This window comes from Ambystoma mexicanum, chromosome 10 (assembly GCF_040938575.1).
Source record: "Ambystoma mexicanum isolate Mex_15411 chromosome 10, UKY_AmexF1_1, whole genome shotgun sequence".
Classification (NCBI taxonomy): domain Eukaryota; kingdom Metazoa; phylum Chordata; class Amphibia; order Caudata; family Ambystomatidae; genus Ambystoma; species Ambystoma mexicanum.
In genome coordinates, this window is record NC_090932.1 from 1,032,484,433 (window position 1) to 1,032,510,741 (window position 26,309).

A 26,309-nucleotide genomic window follows, 5' to 3' on the forward strand; every position below is an offset into this window, starting at 1 on the left:
TTCTAATCTGTTTCCATATGTCTACAGGAAGAATCACGGGAAATAATAGGTCAATATCACTCATTGTAAAGACAGACAAATTCAGAACAGACTGTATTTCCTTATAAAATCCCGCTGGGTTTTTCCTGAGATCAGGGATTGTTTGCTTAATGTTATTTACCTCCTGTCTAGAAAAAGGGACATGTACGGACTACGCAGTATAATGGGCTTCTATTACCTGCAGTGGATTTCCATCAGCGGCAGCAATCTATACTTTCGGGACAAGCGTGTGGGGCACTTCTCTCATAGGCAATTGTAAACTAGGCGTTTCCTCCCCTGTTCGTTTGCTGAGTAATAACGCTAACTCAAGAGAGAGAGCAGCCTTTCCAGTTTCAGGCAAAAATGCCCTTTTATATATTGTCATTAAATCAGGAGGGCAACATCATTTTCTTTTCAAACACTCATCTTGCAAATATTCAACCATTACCTGCAATACCTTTCTCTGCATCTCTAGTGTATATTGACTAAACGTATCATGCACTGCTATTGGGGTAATGGTGTCCTCAGTAATCCATCTAAGCGCCTCTCGCGTACACATTTTTGTTTCTTCACTAACAGGCTGTAACGGCGGCAAAACCTGCTGCTGGACATATGGCACTACCTGTCGTTTCCTTCTTTTCATCTCCTCAGTCAATTGATCAAGCTCACTTTTAAACACAAACAGCCGGCCTACATGTTCTTGTATTTCTGACGCACTTTCCTGCATGCAAGAAAAAACATTTAGATCCTGCAACTCCTTCGGTGCTAGTGTACCAGTCAACTTTTTCCATTCCTCCACTAGATACTCCCCCATGCATTCTAACAATACCTGTTGTGCGGCAAGCTTCTGATAGTCATATATGGCACTCTGCACGGATCCCTCATCATTGCCTTCAATGTACGTTTCTGCCCATTCTTTCAGCTGCTCTTTCCTCTCTTTGCTAACCGTACTACGAGTCACTCTGGTGCTTCCTTCCAGCGCAGGCCCCACCTCTCAAGAACTGTCATCTGCGGCGGCTGCTAACTCACGCTCTGTCGGCAGTGGAGGAAATTGTGTCACGTGCACAGGGGGAGCTGGTGCAGACGGGAGAACAGGAGTGGGGGGTGGCAACTGAGGTGGAGGAGCAATGGGTAGAGGTGCAATAGTGTCAGCGCTACCTTGAGGACGTTAATTTCTTCGTTCATTTAAAATTTTGTTTATTAGCTCATCTGATGTATGCAAATCTTGTTGTGGATATATTTTTTGTACACCTATTTGAAAGGCCCTGTCCATTCTTCTTAGATCCTCTCTTATTTTAAGCTCATCAAGTTCTAGTGCTTTCTCTGTGTTTGATTTGTGTCTTTGTGCATATTTCTGCCTACTTCTCTGACGGAGGTTAGCTTCCTTCCTCCAATCACTCACGATATTGAATGCCGCTGGGTGTGCTTTTTTGTGTAGCAATACTGATTCTAAGTGTTCTATACGTGCCAACTCAAATGTCCCATCATTAGGCCACTGCAAGTCTGCTACATGTCTGATCTGTCTATGCCAAATTGCGTTAAATATTATTGCCCCTATTCCATACTTCACATATATTTCAAACGCTGGCCACCCTACGGGTGGTGCAACCTGGCCAGTTTCCAAAGGTTGTCTACCGCAGTGGAAAAATCCCACTAGACAAGAAGACAATTTCCCAGGCATAATTGATCTTTTACTCGTATCTTACCCTGGGCGTTTGATCTTGCAAGAGCAACACTCTATCAATATCAGGGCGATTAAGAATCGGGCACGACTCACCTGATCAATTAATTTGTCACTCAAGACGCAATTCATCTGTATACAAATGCAACCAAAAATCGTCGTGACTGCGTATCTGGCTCAATGTGCCTCGTTTCAGGACCCCCGCCTCGATGCCCTTTGGAAGCTCGTCGATCAGGGATCGGCTGTGTACAAATCTGCAAAGGAGCCTCTCATCACTTCTACAGGGGCGGCCGAACACCTTTCGATCACGCTTGACGGTCTCGTCCTCGATTCGTTTTTGCCTTGTTCAATCTTAACGTATACTATGGGGAAAAAGGGGGGGTCCCTATTCGGGTGCCATTTTTTGCTAGGCCCTGAAGAACATCCACATGTGGAAACCAAGGCACAATCACCATATACTAGTGATACGACAGACACGCAGTTCGATTTCCAAGTACTAGGGTTTATTGCAAAAATATGCTCAGTCGGCCGACTGGGTCTAACATTTCGCAACGTGTGTCACCCAGACCTCGTGAGACGCAAGAGAGCGAACATCATACAAACAGTTACATACATACAAAATATTAGCCTTCAAGGCACATCAGAACCGCCCATAATGTAACTTCTTCAGCTAGGGTTCGGTGATTGAAAATTATGACACATATGACACATTATGACAAGTTTCTTAATCTATTATACTCAGCAACAGTTGCAGACATGCCTCTTTGTTACAAAGAACATAAAGTACTCGTTCAGTGAGGATATCGTGTTCGCGGGAGAGAAACATTCCAAAGCACCTTATCTACTAGTTTCTATTCGTGAACTTGGGGTCAGCCCGTTCTAAGGAAGATCCGTGAAGGAGGACTGCTAGAAAAGTATAATTCATGTTTTAACTTCCTATTCCTACAGCTTTAGTGAGACAGGCCGGCACCTGGGCCACTGATAAAATGCCGTTTCTGCTTGCTCTCAAGGATTTCATGAGGGAGGAAAACAATGGCCCTCATTACGACCCTGGCGGTAAGGAACGGCCATTACCGGCATTGCGCAATTAACGTGTCCGTGCTGGCCAGAGACCGCTAAAAGCGGCACATTACGACTTCTCGGGCACGAGCATTGCGCCATGCCGGTAATGTAATCACTGCCATGGCGCTAAAGGCCGTAAAAGCACCTTCGCCACCCTAGCCATCGTTATTACCGGTGACCGAAAATTGCGGGAACCGCTATTCGTGGCGACCGCAAATCAGCGGATCCGGAAGTTGTATCACCGCACAGGAACGGGAAAGAGCACGCCGGCCATCTTTAAAAACACAATCCATTGCCATCCTCTTCAACCAGTGGACACCTGACCCCCACAAGCTCCACAAACCTTCTCCAACACCCATTCCACATCATAAGGCCTAACGTTTTGAAAAAGACTGGAGATCGGCTGCGGCAGGAGCACTTTTCTAGGGAGGAGATAAATATGTTGGCTGAAACCCTACAAGAGCATGCCGATGTAGTCTTTTCAACGGAGATGACCAGACCAGCGCTGATGAGAAAGAAGGCCATATGGGCCATGGTAGCCCAGAGTGTCAGTGCAGTCGGCACAACACCCGCAATGCCAGACAATGCAGAAAAAGGTGGGACGATCTATGTCTCCGCGTCAGGAGTATACTGGTGGCCAATAGGAATCTGGGAATGGCGACTGGCGGAGGAGCTGAGTCACCCATCAAACTGCAGCCGTGGGAGGAGATATGTGCCGCAACCATAGGCACAGAGAGCATAGAGGGGGTCGGAGATATGGGGAGAGGATCCCCGACATCAGGCGACGCAGGTAAGTGCCTTAAATCCAGCTATGCAAAACTCAACACAATGAAGTCCAGATGTTTGTGAAGTGCAATGATGCCTAACAGAGTCCACACGACACATTAGCACAAGACTGCCTACAGGCAGTGCTGACCTCCACCTTGTACACATGCATTATGCACACCCTTTCTGTAGCCACCCACATGCCTCCATGCTTCTACCACCTAAGAGGGAGACAAGCTGTATGTCACTGCCTCCAATGTGCACCATCTAGTAATCAAAATGGATGCAGCCATCATAATGCCTGCTCAATGTCCGCAGACCCATCACTAACCCTTTCCCTCCTTTGGTCCACCAAAGGCTCTCATTCGGACAGTGCCGATGAGGACACAGGCACTACACCTGCCAAGAAGCCCAGGCCCGAAAGACCCAAAACACCGTCCCTCCACCTCTGGTGCAAAAAGCAAACCCCCACAGCAGCCAAAATCCCACAGCACATCACAGGCCACGGCACTGATGTGCAGCAAGTCAAGCACTACGGCACCACCGACTACAACCATCCACCCAGTGGTGTCTACTGAAGGCACTGGGTCCGCAGGAAGCAGCACCATTGGTGAGACTGCCGCCACCGCAGCTAGCTCAGACAATGATGAAGGGGATGTCGATGTTGTCGTGGCTCCCCCCACTGGCCCCCTGCATTCCCCTACCTGTCCCTGTGCAGCCAGCATGACAATGGCATACAGGAGCAATCTCCTGAAAATTCCTGGCCGGCCACTCCATGCCCAGTGGCAGATGTGCAGGAGGGGAGCAGCACAATGGACACGCCAGAGCCATCATCAACAGGCCACAAAACCCAGGAGTCGATGCATGAAATTATCAATTATTAACCGGGTGCCGGGAGAGGGGGGTGCCAATAGAGGCGGCCACGTGGACCGATGCCACATGATGCACTTGAGCACAGACATCCACACCATGTTATGGGGAGTTGAGGGGGGAGGGGGGAGTGGATGTGTTGGGGAGTTGAGGGGGAGGGGGGAGTGGGTGTGTTGGGGAGTTGAGCGGGGAGGGAGGAGTGGGTGTGTTGGGGAGTTGAGGGGGGAGGGGGAAGTGGGTGTGTTCACTTATATTTACTATTTCAATACACATTTTGGTTATGCACGAATCACTTGTGTGGACATTCCTCATTGTGTACGTGTGTTTAATTGGTGAACAGTGTACAGTGTGCATGTCCCAGACACAACCAGTGTCCCAAGTGCCTTCTCCATGTGACACCCCCCATACTTGTGTGCTAGTAGATTATTTTGATCTGAGTCCGATGCATGTCACGTCCCTCCTGTGCATCGTGTACTTCCTGGGGTGCTGTACCATCCCCACCCTCCTCATCTTCTTCGTCAGGTGGTTGCTGTTCTGCGTCAGGGGGCAGGGACACATTCCATCTGATGTACATATTGTTTAGCATCACACATGCCATGACAATCTTTGCCACCTTCTCATGGCGGTACAGGAGTGACTCACCAGACCTACTGAGGCTGCGAAACCGTGCCTTCCTGAGGGCAAACGTCTGCTCAAACACCACACGGGGTCGTGTATGGCCACGATTATAGTCCTCCTCTAGCCTGTTCTGTGGGTTCCGGACTGGGGTAAGGAGACACCGCTTCAAAGGATAGCCTGCATCACCTGCATGTGGGCAACAATGTATGTGTAAGTTAACTCATCATGTTCAACCTTATTGAGTGAAACAATGGCATGCATTTGTTTCTTCGTCTCAAGCCCATTTCCATGCATGGATGGAAGTGCTATGTGTGTATTCCTCATATGGACTGTTTTGCATGCCATCGACTAGTGTGCGCTGGGGGGTCCAGTTACTTGTGAGTGCACATGCACTGTGTTAGTCCACGACGGTTATTTTTGTGATCTTGCAGATATCCACTAATTTGTATGCTTTCATCCTGGCAATGGTGATGTCAGCCTCATGATGCTATCACTACGCACAACAAATGGTGTCATGCAATGTAGTTGGGCATCTGTGTCAGTGTAGTGATGTATTGATGTATTTGACCCTTATGTGACTCCTGTATGCGCAGTGATGGGGGACTGGCCTTTCAGTTCATGGTGTTTCGTGGTGTGTATTGGCTATAGTCGTTGCTTGTAGTTGCATTTTGTTGAGGGAGATGCGGTCTGATTTCGTACAGTGCACATGCAGATGTCTGTGGGATGGTTGGAACACCGCTTCATTCGCATGGTAGGGCTGCTTACATCTTGTATTATGTGGTCAGGTGTCAAGTCCAGTCTGGGCTGCTTTTGGGGTATGAGCTTGCTCCATTTACTCTGGCACTCGCAGCTAGGTGAAGTATGCATCTCCCCCCCCCCATCTCAGCCAGGTGAAGTATGCATGTATGCCTCAATCACCTACCCACATCACATTTCCATGAGCCCAACATGCGACTCACCGAGTAGCCAGGATCTCTGCCCTGCATGTCGCTCCATGTAGCGTTGAATCGTGAAGTTACGCAGGACCATTGAATCATGGGTTGATCTGGGGAATAGGGCACAACATTGTGTGATGACGTAGTTCGAGTCACATACCATTTGCAATTTGATTGAGTGGTATAGCTTACGGTTGCGGCAAGCTACCTCCATGGCACGTGGAACCACAAATTCAACATGGGTGCAGTCAATGGCGCCAATGCAACCAGGTATGCCGGCCAGTGAATGGAAACCAACTTTGGTGTTTGAGATCTCCTGGGCAGACCGTGGTAAGGAAATGTGTTTGTCTGTGTGCTTGAGGAGGGAATCAGGCACTTGGTTCAGCGGAAGTGAGGGTAATGGTTGTGAAATGCCATGCAGTTGCCCGAATGTGTGTTGGTAGGTGCCTGTGGCCAGGAAGTGGAGCACAGACACTACCTTCAGTAGGGGTGGGATGGCGGTGCGTGTTTCAATGAGGCTGACTATGTCGTCATGTATCATTTTCACAATGGTGGTGATGGTGTCCCGGTCCAGGGGGGACAGGGTGTGGATCTGGTCAGCGGTTAGGTTGAATGGACTGGCACAGATGCGTGGTATTGGGGAGTGCCTGCGTGGTGGCACAGGCTGTGCTGGTGGGGCATGCTGGCCCTTCCTTGCCCTCCTTCTCCTCCTGCGTCTCCTCTGTGCTGCCTGTTGTACTTCTTGTAGTTGTTGTTGTGGCACTTCCACTGCAATCAGGTCCTGCAGCCCCAGCATTGCTAGTGGTGTTGGAATCATTGTGGAGTGTAACTGTGTATGGGAAGGGGTGGGGTGTGCTCCTTTTGTGCTTGCCCAGTCTGTATTGACCTCACCTGTGCTGATTGTGTGCACCTGTTGCAGCTGGGAACACTGCACATGGCCATTTACGGTTGGTCTGCGATGGCGTTATTAACGCCATGGCGGTAAGGTACTTTACGGCCTTCACAAGGGAGTTATTTCCATGTCCGCGTGACTCGTAATGCTCACACCTTAGCGCCATGGCGGTATTTCCGGCATAGGAGTCGCGTGCCCGCGCCCTTGGCACTTTTAATGGCACCTTTGATTACGGTGCCGCTATTAGCGCTATCTCGGGTCATAATCGGCCCTAGTGGTAAGCGATGCCGGTAATCCTTTACCGGCATCGTTGTTCACTTACCGCCAGGGTTGTAATGAGGGCCATTGTATTTCTGTACTGTTTGGCATTCCTGTCTGGGCTGATCTTTCAACATGCAGGCTGTGGCCTCGTACCGCGTATGAACTTTTCAGAATATTATATGTTTTAGCAAAGCATTTAACAGAAGAGCAAAAGAGAGATCAGCAGAAAATGGCGGATGTTACACGAGATGGATGCCCTGTGGTTCTATAGACGATTCTGTGATTGCACATGATGCGATTGGTTTATGGCCAACATAATATACCTTCTCTACTTGGTTTAGGGTCGTTTCTAGACTTACATGTATAGCGCACCTACAGGGGTTTTTAAGGGGGTAGGGAAGGTTCGGGAGCAGGCGACGGTTAGGACGAGCGTTTGTCCTGGAGCCTGCTCCTCGAGCCTTCCCTGAGTCTGGGCCTAAGTGTTTTGGCGGTTAGTGGAGGTGAGGTAGGGTTTTTGTTAGGTAGTGGGGGAGGTTAGGATTAGTGCTAGGGAATATTATTTTACTTTATTTAAAGTTAAAAAATAGCTGGGGGTACCATAGATAAGGTACCCTCCCTTACCGCATCCGTTGAGCGGTCTCCTCGTAGTATCCGTTAGGCAGGGGAGCAGGGTTTTCAGCAATCCGGTCCCCAGCAGCGCGGCGCATCCGCGAGTTAGGCAGCCCCAGTGGACTGAGCGGCTTCTGGGCTGGTTGCGGGCCGGTGGAGTAGTGGAGGCTGTTGGGAGGTCATTAGGGCCGGCGGCAGGTTTGGTTTGTTGGGGGCTGGGGCGCAGTGGGAAGGAGGGGGCGGATGTCTTGCTTGCTGCCAGGCGAATTTCTGATTAGGACGGTGTGCACGGGGTGTGGTGCAGCATCCACCAGGGGGCAGTGCGGAGCCCCTAAAGGGCCGCACACAATTTACAGCAGAACAACAACGCTGTTTTTCTCCACATGTGTGCGAACTTCGTTTCACTTAAGTTATATAAGCTAATTAAGCTTACACTACTGGCAGGCAGGACATAGGGATATTATTTGGTGGTTACCCCACCTGGGTTTAACTGCTAGCTGGGGCCCAGGGCTGTAAATAATTATTAACAAAAAGAATAATAATAAAATCCTGGTTTAGCAAATAGGCAGTTAGGGAAATGATGCCCTGTTTTCTTTTATCAAATAGGGGATATTAGCCTGCTTTACTGCTCTAGTGATTAGATGCAAGTAGGGGTACGAAATATATAAATAAATAGAAAGGGCCGCATATAGGCAGGCAAATACACTTTTAGTGGGCAGGGTAATTTTGACAGCCTGCCAGTTTCAAGTGGCAAACTTGGTTGGATAATTGCAAGGGGCCATTTTATTAGTTATTTATTAATTTATTTAGTTTATTATTGGCACTAGTTTTCTTATGAGTTTCAAATAGAAGCTTACCTGGTTGCTCAGCGCTTTTAACGGGGGGCAGGCTCGGGGTTAGTCAGGTGGTTCTGCGGGGCATTGCGCAAGTGCGCAGTAGCACTGCTTAAGCAGGATGGTGGGTCAGGGTGCAAAAGAGAAGGGACTGGAGGATGCCAAGGCCCTGAGGGAAGCCTTAGAGATCATTAGCAGGGCATCCAAAGCCCAGCTTGAGGGAGATGTGGGGGAGGTTATGGGCGAAGGGGAAGACGGTGGAGGAAGGCTGCAGCGGAGAGCAGCGGCAGATGGGGCTCTCACGGCAGTGGTGGCATGTAGCCCCGCGGCAGGTAGAGGGGAGGTCTGGGAGTCGAGGGGTAGGAAGATGAGGAGGGAGATTGACAAGAGAGCGTCCAGGGGAGGAGTGCAGTTAGGAGAGGGGTCAAAAAGAGGTTTGGCGTAAAATGACCAGGTGGATGAAGGGGATGGTAGGAGTTTGCAAAAGAGCGTCGGGGGTGAAGGTGGGGGTGACGGGGTGCAGTGAGGAGCGACAGGGCAGAGCGGCAAGGGAGGAAAATACCTGAAGAAGAGTGCAGGTGGGAGGAGGAGAGAGCAGTCCCCTTCGATTAGTGAGGTAAGGGAGGGGTGCGGAATGCCCCCCCCCGGCTAGGAGGATTTTGGGCAGAAGGCACAGAGCGGCCCCTGCTATTTCAGAGGTGGAATATGGAGAGGGTTTAAGAACGGCCCCTCGACAAAATTTGCGAGGACAGTCTAGCGGGCACAGCATGGCCCCTAGCGAGGACAACCACAGGGTGGAGGAGAGGGCCCCTTGACCGAGAGAAGAGGACCAGGAAGGGGTTTCTGCGGCCCCGCCGAGAAGACACCGACGGAGTGGCGGCCCGGATGCCCCGGGCTCACAAGAGGAAGACCTGCCCGGCCGAGCATGTGCTCGCAACAGCAATGGTATTACATGGGTGATGATGAAGGGGTGGAAGAATATGTGGGGAAGTGGGAGGTTGAAGGGTACAGTGCTGTAAGGAGGAGAGAGATGGCTAGAAGGGGCCTAAGATGGGAAGGGGAATGACACGAGCAAGGGGGCTGGGGGGCAAGAGGTTGGGGGGATAACTTGGTGGGTGAGACTGTTGACATGTTTTGTCCCCGCAGCAGAAGCCCGGTAAGAAAGGAGATGAGGAGCATCGGAGTGGAGGCCAGGCTGCAGACGGGCGATGGCAGGGCAGAAAGAGGTGAGCGGGAAGCGGAGCGGGAAGCGGACTGGTCAGCGGCATTGGCAGAGGAAGAACACGAGGTTGGGGCCAAGAAGGAAAGGGACAGGGTTGCAAGTAATGAGGAGAGAGATTGGCATGCAGGCTATGGGAGCCTTGGTGGGGGGGAAGGAAATTTCTTTGGTGGAGGTGCAGACAGACAGGGTGTTTGAGCCCTTGGCACCCAAGGTACAGGTTACAAAGGAGAAAGAGGGAAAGGGCAAGGAGAAAATGCTGCCATACATGGGCATTACGAAACCCCTGGGAACACATTTGATGACAACAACAAAGGATAAGATTTGGGCAGGGGAATTAGTGGACGTGTTCAAGCTGCTTCATAGGGAGGTGAGAGCCAAAGAGGGTTCTAAAGAGGAGGAGAGAGAGCTGGCCTCGCGTCCAAAGGTACCGGTGACGATCGAGAATTGGACGTCGGCTTTTATTGTCTATGCGAGTGTCTAGTGTGAGAAATTTCCAGAGTGATATGTGGCTCTGTTGAAGTACATGGACGTGATTAGAAAGGCATTCACGAGTTATGGGGGCTTCGCGTGGGTGCGTTATGATGAAGAATTTATGGCGCGGATGGCAGAGGTCAGCCAGGCGGTCTGGGGCGAGATAGATATGGATCTCTGTCTGCAGTGGATGGCACCGAAGAGGCCAGCTCCGACATTGCACACAGCAAGTGGTTTCCCTGTGCCTTTCCGGCCCTTCATGGTCGCCCCGCCCACGAGGGCCAGGGGGAGGAGGCAGAGGGCAGCCCTCAGCGGCATGCTGGGCCTTTAATAAGGACGGCTGCATAAGGACGTCTCTCCTGTTAAAATAAAGGGTTTCATCACCTAGAATTGACCATGCCCTGAATGATGGAGGAGCATGGGGAAGACAATTTGGGTTTTGGTGTGTTTTTTGGTTCTTTTTTAGCCATGAAGTATAGTTAGCCATGATAAAATGTTCAGAACATGAGAAACAGGTTTGAGAGCAATTTTAACTAAACAATGTTTGTGTGCTTTTTCCTTGTCTTTCTGCCTGCTCTTCCTTCTCTGGCTGTAACAATTTTCACAGAAACACAGATTGGCTTATAGAAGTGTGAATTTCTTTTTAATGGAAAGAAGTTGCATATGGAACACCAGGATGACACACACTACATATCAAGCTGAACTATGCTAAGATGAATTGTTTTTTTTGTATCTAAGAAATATATGTCCTGATGAGGTGCACCAGATAGAAATATCTATTTTTGGTCTATTATGGTGTCCGAAACTCAAGTAGACAACACCATGGCGCCCCATGCCTCTTATTTGGGCCGTCTTGAGTTTTTTAAAAATATGGCTATTGACATAGGTTCACAAATAGCTGTTTTGAACATCTGCCTTGGTGAATTTTGTGAAAGAAATATTTAATGTTTAACATGCTTTTGTAAATACAACAAAATCTTTGCCCTACTAGATGGGTGTCCTATCTTTAGGACAAAGTTATTAGCATTGCGGTTTTTGCACAGTACGTTTGGTGGATTGTATGAATGTGAATGAAAGTGGATGTGAGTAAGAACAGGTGAGATGTGATCACTGGTCTTGATATGATATGTGTTTTTTCTAGATGTGAGATGTATACTGTCAAAATTGACTTTTTAAATACATGAAATGTCAATGTGATCTATGTGTTTTTTTTAAATAAATGAATGTTTTTAATGAGTTTGAATAATAAATGCAATAAATGAGCCTTAAACATACACACTGTGAATCGTCTAAAATATATGCCCATGAGTAGGGTTTTTCTTTTGGGAAGGATGTTTTGGTAGCGCTTCTTAGGCGCGAAATACTTTAGGAATGAATGGAGGGGTTGCACTTATCCATTGATAATTGAAGTTTTGTATGGTAGGTGTGCAGGGAGGCACCCAATCACTCAGTGTTTCCAGCAGGGAGACAGGGGAAGAAGGCGAGGAGCAGGCAGGGGGGTTTTGGGGAAAGGCTTTTACTCCAATTAAAGTGGAGGTGTTGGAGAAGTGGCTTGAATTTTATCCAGACAGGGAGGGGTCAGAGATTTGGGAGACGGTTTTCGTTATGGTTTTAGGCTGGGTTATCAGGGTCCAAGGGTGCGTCATTGGGCAGAGAATTTGAAGTCCGCCAGGGAAAATGTGGAAGTGGTAAGAGAGAAATTGGGCAAGGAGATAGCAGCGGGTAGGGTGGTAGGGCCATTTGCTGATCTGCCAGGGGATTTAGTGGTATCCCCATTGGGTGTTGTACCCAAGAGGTTTCCTGGGGAATTTAGGTTAATACACCATTTGTCGTGGCCAGAGGGCATGTCAGTAAACGATATTATTGCTCCAGAGGAGTGTGGGGTTACATACGCAAGTGTGGATCAGGCGGTGGGTCTGGTGAGGAAGGCGGGGCACGGGGCCTTCATGGCCAAGAGCGACATTAAGGCGGCTTTCAGGTTGTTGCCGGTGCATCCAGAGGAATTTTGGCTGCTGGGAATGCAATTTGAGTACTGCATCTACATAGACGAGGCCTTGCCGATGGGGTGCGCAATTTCTTGCGCCTTGTTCGAGCGTTTCAGTTCATTTTTGTGGGTTTTTTCATATAGTTCTGGATCGGAAGGTGTATTGCATTACCTAGATGATTTTCTTTTCATTAGTGGGGCGGGCAAGGAAAAGGAGTGCGGGGAGATGCTAGGGATGTTTCAGGAACTGATGGGAGAGTTGGGGGTGCCGTTGGCAGAAGACAAAACAGATGGACCGGCAGTGGTGTTGACCTTTTTAGGGATCAAATTGGACTCAGTGGCCATGACCTCACGCTTGCTGCACGACAAGGTGAGCAGGCTGGTAGGTTTGCTGGAAAAAGTGGTGGGTGTTCGGAAGATGACACTAGTGGCAATGCAGAGGCTGGTGGGGCATTTTAATTTTGCATGCAAGGTGGTGGCCCCAGGGCAGACTTTTTGTAGGAACATGGCGTGGTCTATGGCGGGAGCAAAGTGCCCACACCATCGGGTAAGTGTGTCAGGGGCAGTTCGGGAAGACTGTAGGATTTGATTGCGTTTTCTGGAGGATTTGATTGCGTTTTCTGGAGAGCTTTCACGGGGTGTTCATGTGGCTACAAGGGGATCCGGTGTCATGGGAGGTGCAGATATTCTCAGATGCAGCAGGTGCGGCGGGGTTTGGAGTGTTCTGGGGAGGCAGATGGTGCACCGAGAAGTGGCCATCGCGTTGGTTGAAGGAAGGGAGAAGCATAGCATTTCTGGAATGTTTTCCTTTGTTGGTTGCAATGGAATTGTGGGGGAAGGAGTTGCAGAACAGAAAAGTGAACTTCAACATTGACAATGAATGTGTGATTCATGTATTGAACAGGCGGTTAGCAAGGGACCAGAGGGTGGCGAGATTAATGAGGGAGTTTGTTTTGAGTTGCATGGAATGGATTGTGGTGTTTAGGGCAACACATGTGCCGGGGAAAGATAATGGCATCGCTGATGCATTATCTCGTTTTCAACGGCAGAGCTTCCGTGGATTGGCACCAGGAGCGGAACAGGAGGGGCAGCGGATTCTGGCGAAGCTGTGGAAGATAGGAAGTTGAGAGCGCTGTCTTTAGTGGAGGGTTCGCTTGCCGCGGCATCTAGGGAGGCATACAGGAGAGCATGGGAGGATTTCATAAAAGGGGGAGCTCATAGTTGGAAGGGTAGGGGGGATGCGGAAGAGCGGAGAAGGGATGATGTGGTCAATTTCCTCTTGAGGTGCATGTATAAGGGTTGGTCTAAAGCAACTATAGCTGGGAAGATGGCAGGGGGCACTTTCTATGGGACATGGTTTTGGGGTTTCCAGCCGAGTGGTGGGGAAATGGCGAGCAGGATGTTAGAGGGCTGGGCAAGGGAGAATAAGAGGGGGAAGGATAGTAAGAGGCTGGTATCGGCGGCTCTGTTGGTCGGGTTGTGCCGGGCTTTGGAGGGGGTCTGCTGGTCGGCTTGGGAGGGAGTGATGTTTGCGACTTGCTTTACATGGTTGTTTTTTGGGGCCTTTACGGTGTCTGAACTGGTGGGAGGAAAGAGAGGAGTAAGTGGCCTGGGTTGGGAAGATATTTATTTTTCGGAGTTGGGTCTGGACATCAGGATTAAGAGGTCAAAGATGGATCAAAAAGGAAAGGGCTGTTGGGTGTTGCTGGGTTGGGGCAGTAAGGAGTTGTGCCCTGTGAGGACAGGTTTGGCTTGGAAGGAACGATGTGGGGGAAGGTCGGGTTTGGCTTTTCGGCATGAGGATGGGGCGGCAGTATTGGCAGCCCAAGTTTTGGGGGTTCTAAGGAAGGTGTTGGTAGCGGTGGGGGAAAAGGCAGAGGAGTTTGGAACTCATTCGTTTAGGATGGGTGCGGCATCTGAAGGTAATCGGTTGGGTTTATCTGAGGATAAGGTGAAAAGTTTGGGACAGTGGAGGTCCGGGAAGTACAAAGGGTATATTAGGGACTTGGGTAAAGGGGCTGTTTGAAATATGGATGGGGGTGCAGGGGAGGGCTGAATATTGTGGGATGGTCGTGACTGGAAAGTGACATTGTAATTTCTTTTTCAGATGCAGTGCGGAGGCCGGGGGAGATGCGCAGATTTGGATTGTGGGCCACTCTATTGTTAAGTGGGCGGGGAAGGAGGCGGAGAAAAGGGTTTTTTGGCACCCACTTGGGGTGCAGCTACAAAGTGGCACTGGTAAGGTGGTCAGGTTTAGGGGGACTTCGTTGGGATCAGCTGCTGCCTTTGTTGGCGGGGTTAAAGGGGCGCTATGGGTCTTCAGAGGGGCTGATAATTAATGCAGGGGAGAATGACCTAGTAAGTGACACAGGTGTGGCTCTGCTGAGAAAAATGAAGAGGGATTTGGTATGGGTCCGAAGATGTGGCCCAAGGCAAGTGTAGTGTGGACTAAGCTGTTGCTGCGGAGAGTATGGAGGGAAGAGAGAAGTGAGGGAGCAATAGAGCGGGCGAGCAAGGGAATAAATGGAGAGATGGTGAAGATTTGTGGCTTGGCAGCAGTGAAAGATTTGGAGCACAAAGAAATAGAATATGAGGGCTTCAAGATTTTCCAGGAGAATGGCGTTCACCTGTCAATTTATGGGAACAGTTGTTACCTTTTGGATTTGACTTTGCAGGTGCAAGAGATAATAAGGAGTTGGAAGAAGAAGGAAGTTGGTAGGGGTGGGGAAGAAAGAACACCTCAATGGAGGGTTTTTCTGCTGGCGGGGACATGGCCCCTTTAGATGAGGGGGGAGTGAAGCACAATGGGGGAATAGCGCGGGAAATCATGGGGGTGGTGCTGTTTGCACAAACGGGCTATCCCGGGGGAACAAGTATTGAAGATGGAGGGGCATGGCCCCGGGAAAAAGCGGGACGCCTTGAGAAGATGGTAAGGAGACGGTAGGGACCAAGGGATAGGTAGGGAGGAAGAGGAACTGATTTAATTATTTAATTGTTGGGGGAAACTGAAAGTGTTTAATTATTAAATTGTTTTGGTTGTTAAAACATTTTATGTTAGTCTGTAGCCAGGTTAGCGGTTATTTGTGAGCTTTGGCCTGTCACATTAAAGCGACCTTTTCCACTGCAAGCGAGACTGGGTGTTTTTGTGCAGTAAGCCCAAAGGAGATGGTGCTCTCGGAGGGGGGCGGGTGCACCATTGTAAACTGAACAGCTCACTGCAGCATCATCCGTGCTGTTGGTGAGGTGGACCTCAACCCCTAACCTACCTCATGTTACAGAAGATCGGGGCTGCCGAATGAGTGGCGTGGGGCTGGTATAGTGTATGGGGACACATCAGGCCTATTTCTTTGCTTTCAATTGCTGGATGCTGGGGGAGTAGTTGGCAGGCTAGCAGGTGAGAGACCTGCTTGAGAGCAGGGTGGTGGCTGGAAATCGGACGGCAATGACCATACAGTAACCCCTGGGACCTGTCCTTGAGAGGTGCTGCTTGTACCAACCTGTGGGGTGCCCTATCTTGACAAGTATTTTGGCGCACTTTGGAGGACGAGCTGGCCTTGGGGCAGCAGTCGGCAGGCCCGCAGTATCATCCTACCTCTGCAAATTGGGTGGGTTAGGTGCCCCCTTTCGACCGGACAGTGGGGGCCGCCGCTGAGCTCGTGCAGCACTCTGATCCACGCCTGCTCCAATTATGACGCAGGGGAGTGGGGCCCAGAAAAAACAGAGTAACATTGACTCCTATGCCAGGCAGGTAAGGAAGCCATGACGTGACACCGGGGAGCGTCTGGGGAAGCTCTAGGAGCGGCTGCCTCTGACATGTCTGACCTGCGACAGATCATGGACAGCATGCAATCTGTCTTTGCCACGGTGAGTGGTAAGCTTGACGATATTACTACTATGATCTCCACATTGAATGCTAAGATGGAACGGGAATGTGCCAGGGTGACGGTGGCGCAATCCCGAATTGGGAGGGTGGAAGAGGACATAGTGAGGCTCAGAACGCAGGTATCTTCAATATCAAGGGATCTCAAGCGGGCGCTGCAACAGTGTGATGATTTGGAATCACGGTCTAGGTGCAACAACATAAGAGTGGTCGGACTGCCGGATGGGTTCGGCATGGGCCCCATGTAGCCAGCGGTGGAGGTCCACTCGAGGTGTTGCTTGGTGACCCGCAGTTTTCATCCTCCTTTGTAGTGGAAAGGGCCTATCGATCACCTACACTGCGGCCCAATCCTGGTGCTCCACCAAGATCAGTGATAGGGCACCTATTAAATTACTGAGACTTCATCCTCCGCCTGGCAAGAGAGAAGGGCCCCCTCTGCTATGAGTCCGCTAATATACACATATATCCAGACTTCTCTACTGCCGTCCAGATGGAGCGCAGATCATTTTTTGGTGTCAAAAAATGACTGCGGGACAGGTCAGTGCAGTATGCGATGCTCTTCCCGGCATGGCTGAAATTCCAATATGAGGGGAAGACACTGTTTTTCACAATACCAGATGAGGCAGTGGCATTCATTGAGGCAAACATTCCCCTCCACCAGGGGAACGGAAGTGAGGCGGCGGGCCCCCCAGACACCTGATATGTCCCTTGACTATCCGGGCCTGAACACCAGAGGCAAAACTGTCTTGGGGTTATGATCTAAGGGGGCACGGGCCCAGCCAGCCTCTTCTTATATGCATTCAGTCTGCATGAGGGGTGCAGCGGCACACGTCTTGGCTCTATTATCCTTGCTAATGGTTGAGGGTCTTGGCCACATGAAAAAGCAAGGAGTTTAGCAACAGCTCCCCCATGCTAAGCAGCTTTGTTGGGGTTTTCAAGCTGGTTAAGGTCGGCCCAGTTCACGGACGGGCTGGTACTGTTGGGGGTGGGAGGATTGACATCACCCTAGTTCGGAGGGTGATGAGGGTGGGGGGAGGCAGGGGTGAAAAGTTCTATAAAATGTCTTGGCAGACAGAGGTGTATCGAAACATTCATCTGGGTGGGGGCGGGAGCACTGTTCTCAGCGGGCAGTGAGGATGCGCACTGTATAATTCTTACATAAGCGAGATGGCTGTAATTAACCTGCTTAGCTGGAATGTTAGGTGCCTCAGTGATTATACAAAAGTCAGGCACATTATAGCTTACGTCAACAGGCACAAAGCTAATATTTTGTTCCTCCAAGAGACACACTTCACTTAGTCGACTAACAAGTTAGTAGCCGCAGCCTGGGGGAAACATAGGTTCTTTACATCCTATTCAAACAGTCTCAAGGGGTTCTCACCCTGATTCATAAGTCCCTCAAATTTAAGCTGAAGGCACCTCAGGTTGACCCAGAGGGTCGGTACGTGGTGCAAGGAAGGCATGGTTATCAGAAGCATGACAGACACAAGGAGTACAATCCAAGGGTCTTTATTGAACAGTATATGGGTGAGAAAAATGCCTAATCTAAACCTAAATCTAACATGGGAACAAACTACGACCATCAAGGTAAAGAAAACGCTGTCCTAGTGGTGTTGTGTCAAAACAAAATGGACTATACTAATAAACCTATTGCCAAATCCTTACTCTATACAACAAAAGGGTGTGGGGCAATGAGATGTATAACAAAAGAGTGTAGTGTAAACTGAAATGTCCAGAAGTGTTTCGGTAGTTCAGGATGGCTGAACTAATGCACTCCCTTCCCCACGTTACATCGCAGCATAAGGCAGAAGAGTGGCATGACTGTGACATACATGCCAACATTCTGAGGCACCTAGGAGGGAGATTTCACGAGAGAATTCGGGAGAAATTAATTTCCCCATAGGCATGCATTGGGGCTAGAATTATTTTAGGCGGGAGAACGTGAAAAATAGCAATATTTTGCAATATTTTTCAGTTCAAAATCGGGAGTCTTCTGCTTAAATCGGGAGGGTTGGCATGTCTGCTGTGAGTCCCCCTTAAGTCTATTGGTCATCAGGAAGCAGTTTCTTCAGAAAAGGCAGGACCCCTCAAATCAATGGGCCTTATTCTAAGTTTGCCGGTGTGGAAACAAGGGTGCCAGTAAACTCAGAGGGACCATTGTCTCCAGATCGGCAAACTCCGAGTCTGCCTGCCTTGGCCGCTGTGCCCAACAGGTCTGGCCCTGCTGGGCACAGTGGCCATGGTAGGCAGACTGCTCACAGAAGCGCTGGCACCGTACAACTGTGCCGGTGCTTCCGGTTGCCACTCCCATAGAGTTCAATGGGACTCTATGGGAATGGGGACTTACAATTTACCGGTGCTCGACTTCCCAGGCAGCCAGAGTGCTAATCTCCCGGTGGCACCAGGAAGTCAGGTGCTGGTTAAATATTACAAGTCCGGCAGCAACCCGCCGGTTGCACCGGCAGGGTTACTGCCAGACTCGTAATGAGGCCTAATGTCTTTTGCTTGGCCGCACAAGACTTTTCCCAAGCTCTCCCCATGCGGGATTCCCCTCTTCCCCGGCTTTCTCCCGATACCCCTTCATTGGATTCACCTTTGATACTGATATTGATATTTTATTTCTATTGCGCTCGTACACAAGTGTTTTAGAGCGCGACAAGGCAAGGGAGGGAAACAGGGGAGAACAAAACAGTGATCTTACTAGGCCCAGTGACATTGAGAACGCGCAAGTGCATGGGAGAGGGGGAGGGGAAAAGTGCATGGAAGGGAGGAGAAGTGGAAAGTGTGAAGCAGAGGAGAAACAGATAAATAACAATAAATAAATAATAAAGGCAACAAACAGTGGTAGTGCAGCCAGCAATTTCCAAGAGTTAGGTTTAAGGCAGCAGGCAGGGTAGGTCTGATAAGTGCAGGAAGAAAAAGGGGGGTGCTGTATGGGTACAGATACAGACCCCAGTGCAAGGGGTGGCCCGGAGGCAGTGCGGGAGGGTGGCAGGGTGAGCAGGTAACCGGGCCCGGAGGACAGAGGGTGGCCAGGTGCACGGTGCCAAGAGAGAACAGATCAGCAGGGGAGAGAGGGAGCGAAGGCAGAAGAAAAGAGGAAGGTCTTGAGGTGCTTCCTCAAGTTTTAGAGTGGCAGGGAGGCTGTTCCAGAGGGAGGCCCCAACCGAAGACAGAGATCTACCCCCAGCTTGTTTCTTTGAAAAACGACTGACCCTGAGGGAGTTGGAGGTAGAAGAGCGAAGAGCTCGAGAGGGGAGGTTTTTGCGGAGGGATAGCTGAAGGTATTTTGGACCCAGGCACCAGAAAGCCTTGTGGACAATGCAGAGGGTTTTACATTTAATCCTTGTATCCACTGGGAGCCAATGGAGTGATTTCAGAGCTGGAGAGATACGATCCCAGGGCTTGAGGCCAAGGACAAGTCTCACAGTCCTGTTCTGGATTAGTTGCAGAGGGCGGAGAGTAGAGGCCGGTTAATTTAGAAAGAGGCTGTTACAATAGTCCAAGCTAGAGAGAACCAGAGCTTGGGATACCATGAGCTTCTGGGGTAAGGAGAGGAAAGGCAGAGTACCTCTGAGGAGGTGCAGTAGGTAATTTGACTTTTTAGAGACCTCAGAGATGTGGGCGGAGAAGGAAAGAGTGGAGTCAAAGATGACCCTGAGGTTCTTAGCCTCGCAGGTGGGGGTAGGAGGAGGGCAAAGGGAGGCCGGCCAGAGAGTGAGGGGAAAGGATGGTGAAGGAGTGCCGATGAGGGGGTTCTCCATCTTCCTGGCATTCAGACAAGATCATTGGCGGCACACCAATCTTGAATGGCAGTTAGGCAATCAGAGATGAGAAAGGGAGAGGAGGTGGCAGACGGCAGCCTGAAAATGAGTTGAGTGTCATCAGCGTAGCACTGGAAATTTGAGCAGAAAGTGGCAATACAGTGGGCGAGAGTTGCCAGGTATTGGTTGAAAAGCCAGGGCGAGAGGCTAGACCCCTGGGGAACACCACAGGTAGAGAGGAAGATAGATGAAAGGAAGGGCCCAAGTTGGACCTAGGAGGGTTGATCTGAGAGGAAAGAGGTCATCCAGGCCAGAGCCTGATCAGTGATACCCAGGTTTTCACAGAGACGGTTGAGCAGGATGGTATGGTTGACTGTGTCGAAGGCAGAAGAGAGATCGAGGAGGATGAGGACAGGGGGAATGTTAGAGTCAAGGATGGAGAGCAGATCTTCACAGATGTTCAGGACCCTCATATTTACACCACTGTTCAGTCACTTTATCAAAATGCGGGATTCACTTTCCCTTGCTTTCACTTGGCATCCCTCCGTCGGGTTCACTGTAGCCTTTAAATCACAGTTCAGTTAACTTTACCAGTTCTACAAGCTTATAACACTCAGGAGCTCTTAATGTCTTTTTAAACAACTATTTGGTTTGCTTTGACCGATTCACTCTGGTCCCCCTCCGCCGGGTTCACACCTTCCTCTGTAGGCAGTTTTGGCTTCCCTCTATCAGCGCGAGCCTTCAAACTGCTAGCATCACATTTGCTGATTTGCAATCTTTCATGCTTTCACTTCAAAGTACTTTCCCGTTTAATACAGAGACTTCCGATAGGCGATCAAGTCTCGGCGGGCCACTCTGTTATATTGCAGCAAGTGTGTCAACTTTCAGCAATCAAACTTCTCTCTCTCACGGCTGCCGTCCTACGCGCAACCCACAAAACTGAATACAGTTTAAAGGTTTGTACCGGCCTCCTCTCCCGAGGCCATTGGTATCTGCAGTTCTTAGAATCACAGGGCTAATCATTCCTAATGTTAGCTTTATACTTTGTTTAACTTGTTGTCAAAGGCTTTGGACTGTAAGGGGGGGGCCCGTACCCTTGACTTTATCCTTGTACGACCACTTTGACTATTCGCCTCCTTTCTCAGTTATTTTCTTTCGCGGTGTCTCTTACATGCACAATCTCAGCATTCTTCATTCTTGCTACAATGTGCTTTCACTTTCGGTTTCTCGACAACCCAACGAGCACTTCAAACATTAATGTCCTTTTCATTTATCAACACAAGCCAGTCTCCAGTTTCCCCACCAGCAGCGGCTGATACAGCTTATCAAGATCGTCCGTATAGTCAAGGCTTTTGGGCCAGCGCGGCTACCATCCTCTCAAGTCCTTATGCCACACATGAATGAGGTACCGCTGTGACCTTCTGCAGTAGTAGGGAGTTGCCCCTTTGGGATTCTGCAGCGATCTTCACCCCGCAGCTGGTAGGACCACAGACTTTCAATCGCCTCCTGGTTCCGTCTGCTCTGCTCCCATGGTTGCGTCGTCTTCACAGGATTTCCTGCCCTTCCTTTATGCTGGTCTTGCTCTCTTCGGTTGCCCTTCTCGCCTTTCTCTGCGGGTGCTCTCATGCTCCACCTTTTATCCCAGTGGAGAAAGGTAACAGGATTCAGGTGCGAGTCGTTAAGGTTAAGTTCCTGACCCTGCCTGACCTTGATGTTGAGACATGTCAAATGGACTGGCTGTGTGTGAGTCTGTCTTTCCCTGAAGCGCTTTGTCCGTGCAGCAGTGTGTGTGTTAGGAAAGGGGAAGGTAAACTTCTTAGATGGTACATGGAATGAGGGTGTTCTACAGGAAAATGGGGACAGGGATACTGTGTCGGTACCCCACTCCCATTTCCCAGGGACCCCTGATCTTGATGACCCTCCTGCACTGGTCCACCCCCAGGGTCTGTATCCAATAGTGATGCCGTGCCTAGCCACCTGGATGACAGATCCCAAGGGACTGGTCGGTGAGACACCCTTTGGTTTCTCACTGTGGTGGTGCATGGAGTGCTTGAAGGGGTTGGAAGTTTTGCTTGTTAACACATATGGCCTAAATGAAAACTCCCAAGACTTCTTTGAAAACATTGCAAATATTGTTGATTTGTATCCATCCACTCCTGTTATCTGGCGGTGGGGGGCATGAACTGCATAATGGATCAGAGAATGGACCAGATGGGGACAGCTCCTAGACCCCCATCCAAAGCAGCTCGCAGTCTGCATGGTCAGATAGGGAGGCTTGAACTATGAAAAGTCTGGAGAGTCCTGCACCCACATGACCGGCAATACATGTTTTATTCATTGGTGCACAATATGTCTTCTTGTATCGACTTAGTACTGATGTAGTCAAGACATTCAATTTACATTTCAATACAGCAATTCATCCATTCACTTCTTGGACTTGAGAATTGAACACGATCAAGGCAAACTAATATGCACCACTTTTCGCAAACCTACAGACCGCAACACATTTTTACACTTCCAAAGCGATCACCGCCAACATATCAAAGAAAATTTACCATATGGCCATTTTTAAGACTTTGCAGAAACTGCACTTCCTTAGATAACTTCTACCATGATGCCAGCCTTTTAAGTGATAGACTAAGACAACGAGGCTACCCCAAAAAAATGGTGGCAAGATCACTTAAAAGAGCCCGATTCACATGCCGTGACTCACTTCTTACACCCAAAACGCGGGATGTAGAGAACAATCAAATCACATGTGCTATCACTCACGGCCAACATGCTTTTCAGATTAAAAAAATCATCTACAAATACTGGCCCATAGTCAGACTCTATCTACCAGACCAAGAAAAACCCAGATTTGCATTTAAGAGGGGACGCAATTTGAGAGAACACCTGGTCCATTCCATGTACAACAAAAAATCTCCCCAGACAAATATCTGGAATCTTCGACCACTCAAAGGGCATTATCCATGCAGAACTTGCTCAGTATGCCAATTTACCACTAAATTACAACAATTTCAGATCGGAGCAAAAACATGGACCCTAAATGACGTTTCAAATTGCAAAACAAACCAAGTGGGTTACTGCATTGAGTGTCCATGCCATTTACGCTATGTCGGACAGACCATGCGGAACGTTGGCACAAGGATATCTGAGCATCGGTCAAGAATCCGCTGCAAAAATATGACATCTCCACTAGTACAGCACTATATGGAGGAAAAACATAATACTCATGACATCAAATGGTGGTTTATCGAACGGGTACGCAGTGGACCCAACATTCAGGGCCGTCTGTTAGACCTAGCATGCAGATGGATACACAGAATGGATTCTGTGGCCCACGGCCTCAATGAACAACAACTTTTTCCACAAAGATAATTGATTGTTGCAGAGCATCCAGTTGCTCCCTTTAACCTTTTTTTGAGACTCACAAGGATTTTCCAACAAAAAGCCCCCAAGCGGCACCATTATCACCCTGGATGACTAACAAAATCACACCTGGTCAATTTTTAACTAATCCTCTTCTTATTCCACCAAACACATTATACTCTCATAGGTGGGTCCATTCCACGCCAAACCCTTAAATTACACCTATGTTAGAACCCATTACACAGCCAGAGACCGCTGGTGCAAAACAGCTTTGTTCTCCCGTTTGCTATCTGGAGCTGATGGAGTCTCACACACTCTAACTAAGACACCCGAAAACCAAGACAGACACAGAGGTGCATTATGATGCACAATTTTCCTTGCACTCATAAGGCGCTATCTACACCATTCTTTGACTCGACACTTTCAGCAGTATGATTAAAGACCACGTGACTACACGAAACACACCCCTCTGGGTCGAGTCGGATCGCGCAACATTTACATTGCAAGTAAAAGCAGCCGCGCGCACAATCATTTCCAGTTTAACATTACCTCTGGATTGCCTCCTTCATAACGTTTGCGGACGTTCGTGTAATCAAACTCAGAACACTTTGTAAAGCATGGAGACATAGACAACAATGGCAGCGTCTACTTCCGCATTGCAAACGACACAGTGAATCAGGACTCTGAACTCTTCAGCATCCTGATTGGCTGAGAGACACACACACCCTTCCGCCTCTAGCCCTCGTCCCTATTAATTACAGCAGCTCTGCAGACGCCGAACGCATGACTTTCGGCAGCTGGCAGACAATACAGATTAGATTCTGCACACGGCGAAGATTAACCTCAGGTAACTTTTAATACAAATACACACACAACCTCTCTGGACGAGAGCGTTCTTTACGATGTATATTCCTTACAAGAGAATGACTCACATGTGAGCTCGGCCTCACAGAGACATACGAACTGCCAGCTTTGTAAATACATTTGGCATTTCTTTCTTTTGGCCTTTCCCACTACAGAAACGCATGACGAGGGACTCACGGCAATATAGCAATTGAGCCCCCCCACTTTTGGTTCTTCAACACAGAGGAACGTATGGATTTCCAAACAAACCTCCGTACCCAGGTACTACATTTACTTATTTATTTTCCACAGATAACACCCAATGTATATCTGTAACAGGCACATTTGCCAGCAGCTCAGGCCATAGTTTGTCTGAAAAAAAAATTCTCAGACAATTACCACAAGGCACTGGCACTCTCCATGGCATAAACTTCATCCCTCTTATATCCCTGCCCTCATCTGCATCTCTGTCACTTTTTTATATCAACAGAGTTTCACCATCAACTTCTGGAGCGTGATCAGCACACTTCAGACCAGGGTGGTCGACATTGTTTCTTCCCCCGTCCCTTCGAGCACAGCAACCAGTCCTGCATCCTGCTACGCCCAGTCCGGAGAGCCTGCACGATCAAGAGTGTGTCCATAAGGTTTCTGTCGTGAGACATTTATTCTAAACTCCCACCACAGCTAACTTGAGATAGGAGTTTACATATAGTTCACTCTGTCTCCTATATCAGGTCTCCCCCTCTTTTTACTTTTTAGTATTTATTAATAGGTAATTATTTCCCTTTAAGTTCTGATTTATTCACCCCTTTTTTACTAATTTACCCTGAAAAGTCCAGCAGGGAAACACCACTGCACCAAGAGAATAATTGACCTACGTTTTTCTCTTGGTCTCTCCACTACAGGGGTCACTCAAGCGCTCTGAAGAAGGTGGCTTCCACGTCCCTCTAATTTGGTTACAAGATGGACGCCATGGCCGCCGAAACGTCATTTTTCAAGCAAGGGGGATTTATGAACCAACTTATCGTGGTTCAGTGAGACAATACTGCATGTTGATTGTTACACTTTGATGTGGAACCCCCACCAATATACCCCCTGCGACGTTGGCACATAGCTAGTTGGGATCACCTTGTTCCAACAAAACTTACCAGAACAGACATCCAAACATTGGGAATCAGATAGAACCCACCCAATTAGACAGTTCTAAGATTACTGGAACGACCCAGGAATTATTTTCCACACAAATATTCCTAAAGAATACAAGTTGTTGATTAACATAGATATGTGCTATATTACTTGCATATTCTAAACACTTTTTTGCTTTTTTCTTGTTATATGTTCAATTTTAGAATTTTTCTCTACAACACTATGTTTAAGTTGTATTATTGTTTTTCGAAAACATTATGATTTGTTTTTGTTTGTAATCAGTGAAATCATGTTTTGTACATATTTGTAAGTGTGCGTTTTCAATACAAGTCATTTATTTTCACAGCCCCTCGTGTGTATGTGGGTTTTCCTTCTGGACACTTTCTTTGGGTTAATCTTTCTAAGATATATTCTATTAGTAAAATCAGCTAAGGTTCCTTGATATTACAAATTGGTCACGCTTTATTCAATGACAAATAATCAAGATGAATCTTTTTCAGTAGCAGTACTACTTTCTTTATATCAACCTAGACCCCCATCCAGGGCAGCTGGCAGTCTGCATGGTCAGGTAGGGAGGCTTGAACTATGAAAAGTCTGGAGAGTCCTGCACCCGCATGACCGGCAATGCATGTTTTATTCATTGGTGCACAATATGTCTTCTTGTATCGACTTAGTACTGATCTCTTCACAACTGGTGGGCAAACTACAACAGGTGGATATTCTCCCCCACACATTTTCAGACCACTCTCCCGTCACTATGAGGATCGAATTGGGTGGCAAGGCGTGCAATAGGGTGGCATGGAGGCTCAAATCAGAAGCACTGCAAGACACAGTCTTTAGTGCAGATATAGAGGAGGATATCTGGGTCTTCTTTGTCCATAACGTCCCAGAGGCTACATTGCGTGGCACGACGTGACAGGCGTTTAAAGCATATATCAGGGATATGGCCATTTCAAAAGAATTTGGGGCACTCAGGGCTATTAGACGTGACCTGCAGACCTGTGAGCTTCAGCTCACAGACCTGGAAAAAGCATATGTAGCTTCTCTGGACCCAACAGTACTGGCAGACATCCATGCTAAACT

General features: G+C 48.8%; 1 long non-coding RNA gene across 1 annotated transcript; it reads left to right on the forward strand.

The window, feature by feature from the left end:
• Positions 1–23,990: 23,990 nt before the first annotated feature.
• Positions 23,991–25,574, forward strand: LOC138493275 (uncharacterized). Its single transcript, XR_011276347.1, has 4 exons — positions 23,991–24,084; positions 24,257–24,362; positions 24,571–24,724; positions 24,986–25,574. It is a non-coding gene; the product is annotated as an uncharacterized lncRNA (long non-coding RNA).
• Positions 25,575–26,309: the final 735 nt, after the last annotated feature.